Consider the following 5082-nt stretch of genomic DNA (forward strand, 5'->3'; position numbering starts at 1 on the left):
ATCACTTAGATGATTAGAGAGATGTCTATCTAAGTGGGAGTTCTTAAGTAATTTGATTAATTGAACTTTAATTTATCATGAACTTAGTACCTGATAGTATTTTGCATGTCTATGTTGTTGTCAATAGATGGCCTGTGTTGTTGTTCCGTTGAATTTTAATGCATTCCTAGAGAAAGCTAAGTTGAAAGATGATGGTAGCAACTACACGGACTGGGTCCGTAACTTGAGGATTATCCTCATTGCTGCACAGAAGAATTACGTCCTAGAAGCACCGCTAGGTGACAAACCCGCTGCAGGAGCAACGCCAGATGTTGTGAACACCTGGAAGAGCAAAGGTGATGACTACTCGATACTTCATTGTGCCATGCTTTATGGCTTAGAAGCGGGACTTCAACGATGTTTTGAACGTCATGGACCATATGAGATGTTCCAGGAGTTGAAGTTAATATTTCAAGCAAATGCCCAGATTGAGAGATATGAGGTCTCCAATAAGTTCTACAGCTGCAAAATGGAGGAGAATAGTTCTTTCAATGAACATATACTCAGAATGTCTAGGTACCGCAACCACTTGACTCAGCTGAGAGTTAATCTTCCTGATGATAGTGTCATTGACAGAGTTCTTCAATCACTGCCACCAAGCTACAAGAGCTTCGTGATGAACTATAATATCCAAGGGATGGATAAGACTACTCCCGAGCTCTTCGCAATGCTAAAGGCTGCGCAGGTAGAAATCAAGAAGGAGCATCAAGTGTTGATGGTCAACAAGACCACTAGTTTAAAGAAAAAGGGTAAAGGGAAGAAGGGGAACTTCAAGAAGAACAGCAAGCAAGTTGCTACTCAAGAGAAGAAACCCAAACCTGGACCTAAGCATGAAACTAAGTGCTTCTACTGCAAAGGGACTAGTCACTGGAAGCGGAACTGCCCCAAGTATTTGGCGGAGAAGAAGGATGGCAAAGTGAAAGGTATATTTGATATACATGTTATTGATATGTACCTTACTAATGCTCGCAGTAGCGCCTTGGTATTTGATACTGGTTCTGTTGCTAATATTTGCAACTCGAAATAGGGGCTACAGATTAAGTGATGATTGGCTAAGGACGAGGTGACGATGCGCGTGGGAAATGGTTCCAAAGTCGATGTGATCGCCGCCGGCACGCTACCTCTACATCTACCTTCGGGATTAGTTTTAGACCTAAATAATTGTTACTTGCTGCCAGCGTTGAGCATGAACATTATATCTGGATCTTGTTTGATGCGAGATGGTTATTCATTTAAATCAGAGAATAATGGTTGTTCTATTTATATGAGTAATATCTTTTATGGTCATGCACCCTTGATGAGTGGTCTATTTTTACTAATCTTGATAGTAGTGATACACATGTTTATAGTATTGAAGCCAAAAGATGCAGAGTTGATAATTATAGTGCAACTTATTTGTGGCACTGTCATTTGGGTCATATTGGTGTAAAGCGCATGAAGAAACTCCATTCTGATGGACTTCTGGAATCACTTGATTATGAATCACTTGGTACTTGCGAACCATGTCTCATGGGCAAGATGACTAAAACTCCGTTCACCGGAACAATGGAGCGAGCAACAGAGTTATTGGAAATCATACATACTGACGTATGTGGTCCAATGAACATTGAGGCTCACGACGGATATCATTATATTCTGACCTTCATAGATGATTTGAGCAGATATGGGTATATCTACTTGATGAAACATAAGTCTGAAACATTTGAAAAGTTCAAATAATTTCAGAGTGAAGGGGAAAATCATCGTAACAAGAAAAGTAAGTTTCTATTGTTTGATCGTGGAGGTGAATATTTGAGTTATGAGTTTGGTCTTCATTTGAAACAATGCGGAATAGTTTCGCAACTCACGCCACCTGGAACACCACAACATAATGGTGTGTCCGAATGTCGTAACCGCACTTTATTAGATATGGTGCGATCTATGATGTCTCTTACTGATTTACCGCTATCGTTTTAGGGATATGCATTAGAGACGGCTGCATTCATGTTAAATAGGGCACCATCAAAATCCGTTGAGATGACACCTTATGAACTATGGTTTGGCAAGAAACCCAAGTTGTCGTTTCTTAAAGTTTGGGGCTGCGATGCTTATGTGAAAAAGCTTCAACCTGATAAGCTCGAACCCAAATCGGAGAAATGTGTCTTCATAGGATACCCAAAGGAGACTGTTGGGTACACCTTCTATAACAGATCCGAAGGCAAGATATTCATTGCTAAGAATGGATCCTTTCTAGAGAAGGAGTTTCTCTCGAAAGAAGTGAGTGGGAGGAAAGTAGAATTTGATGAGGTAATTGTACCTTCTACCTTATTGGAAAGTAGTTCATCACTGAAATCAGTTCCAGTAATTCCTACACTAGTAAGTGAGGAAGCTAATGATGATGATCATGAAGCTTCTCATCAAGTTACTACCGAACCTCGTAGGTCAACCAGAGTAAGATCCGCACCAGAGTGGTACGGTAATCCTGTTCTGTAGGTCATGTTACTTGACCATGATGAACCTACGAACTATGAGGAAGAGATGATGAGCCCAGATTCCGCAAAATGGCTTGAGGCCATGAAATCTGAGATGGGATCCATGTATGAGAACAAAGTGTGGACTTTGGTTGACTTGCCCAATGATCGGTAGGCCATAGAGAATAAATGGATCTTCAAGAAGAAGACTGACGCTGACGGTAATGTTACTATCTACAAAGCTCGACTTGCTGCAAAAGGTTTTCGACAAGTTCAAGGAGTTGACTACGATGAAACCTTCTCACCCGTAGCGATGCTTAAGTCCGTCCGAATCATGTTAGCAATTGCAGGATTTTATGATTATGAAATTTGACAAATGGATGTCAAAACTGCATTCCTTAATGGATATCTTAAAGAAGAGTTGTATATGATGCAACCAAAAGGTTTTGTCGATCCAAAAGGTGCTAACAAAGTGTGCAAGCTCCAGTGATCCATTTATGGACTGGTGCAAGCCTCTCGGAGTTGGAATATACGCTTTGATAGTGTGATCAAAGCATATGGTTTTATATAGACTTTTGGAGAAGCTTGTATTTACAAGAAAGTGAGTGGGGGCTCTGTAGCATTTCTGATATTATATGTAGATGACATATTGTTGATCAGAAATGATACTGAATTTCTGAATAGCATAAAACGATACTTGAATAAGAATTTTTCAATAAAATACCTCGGTGAAGCTGCTTATATATTAGGCATCAAGATCTATAGAGATAGATCAAGATGCTTAATTGGACTTTCACAAAGCACATACCTTGATAAAGTTTTGAAGAAGTTCAAAATGGATCAAGCAAAGAAAAGGGTTCTTGCCTGTGTTACAAGGTATGAAGTTAAGTCAGACTCAATGCCCGACCACTTCAGAAGATAGAGAGAAAATGAAAGTCATACCCTATGCTTCACCCATAGGTTCTATTATGTATGCAATGTTGTGTACTAGACCTGATGTGTGCCTTGCTATTAGTTTAGCAGAGAGGTACCAAAGTAATCCAGGAGTTGTCGGTGTACTAAAGTAGGGGTACCCTTAGTACCCCGAACTTGTGCACGGGCAGTCGCAGCGTCCCGCGGCAAGGCCTGCCAGGTCACCGCCAAGATTCCCCGTGGTCCCTCTGAAGACCATTCAAGAACAAAGTACTCAAGACAAGACCCCGGCAAGAGGAGCTTGCCGGGAAGAAGGCAAGACCCCGGCAAGAGGAGCTTGCCGGGAAGGCCATCAGAAGCGTCCCAAGGCCCCGGCAAGAGGCGCTTGCCGGGAAGGCCGTCCAAGGCATTCCAAGGAACTTGCCGCGACGCGCTACGCGCCCCGACAAGGCCCGGTGAGCGACAAGCTCCCGGAAGCGACAAGTCGACGGCCGCGGCAAGGCGCTTGCCGCAGCAAGCCCCCACTCCACGCCCGCGCTCCAGCACATCCACCCACGTGTCGCTCCGGGGCCCCTCCCGAGCGCACGTGGCAGGAGGCTGTGCAGCTAGGGGCGTGCGGTGGCACGCAGGCGCTGATAAGACCACCATCGTGGCAAGACGGTGGCGTCCCTAGCGGTCCCTTTCGGTACTGTCTAGGCGACACAGACGGACATTTAATGCTCTTGTCCCCTGCCGTCAGGGTTAGGTATGATAACACTGTAGCAGCTAGCTGTGCCTACTACAGCACCTAGTTGTGCCTACCCACGACACCCTTTCCATTTTTGCCCTTGGCCCCCGTTGCTCTATGTCGGTAACCCCTTGAGTATAAAAGGAGGCCCGTGTGCAACGTAGGGGGGGGGTCGGCCATTTTGAGAGCCTCGGGGAGCAATTCCACACATCCACGCTCGGTCTCGCTCCCGAGCTAGAAATCAATACCAATCCACAAAGCAGGAGTAGGGTTTTACGCATCCGTGCGGCCCGAACCTGGGTAAATCGCTCGCATGCTTTGCCTCGATTTACTCCTCGCACGACCAACCGCCCGCGGGCTTCGCTTCGATCTGCTCTTTGCGCAACCTCCGCCCCCCGCCGAACCAAAAGGGACCCGGTCCGCCGGTCCCATAGGTGCCCGTGGATCAGAAACCCCGGCATCTCTGGCGCGCCAGGTAGGGGGCGTCGAAGTTGTGTGAATCAGATCCGACGTTCTCACGGGCTAGATCTTCATCTTCTTCATCGATCCTCACCATCTTCATCAACATGCCGCCGAAGAAGAAAGTTTCGGAGGCAGCTGCTCCGTCCGCGCCGAGCCACCCACCGCCGGAGCAAACGGATGGTGGAGCAGGCGCCGGCGGAAGGGCACGCATCGACGAAGGAACTCACGGTGCTGCCAGGTCCCAGGGCAAGGCTGCGCTGCCCATCGGCGGCATGGCCGGCTCCCACAACGACCGGGCGCACTCCAAGACCTCGGCGTCCGTGCATCCGCCGCGCCCATCTCAGGAGGCGCGGGACCGGCAGCGTCATGGTACTCACGGTACCATGCGCTCGCTGGACCCGGATCGGGCTGGTGGATCTCGGAGCGCTCCGGACCACCATGCACGTCAACCAGCTGGCGCGAGCAACACGCGGTCGCCTGGACGAGACGCTG

Source organism: Triticum urartu, chromosome 1, assembly GCF_003073215.2.
Source record: "Triticum urartu cultivar G1812 chromosome 1, Tu2.1, whole genome shotgun sequence".
Lineage (NCBI taxonomy): Eukaryota > Viridiplantae > Streptophyta > Magnoliopsida > Poales > Poaceae > Triticum > Triticum urartu.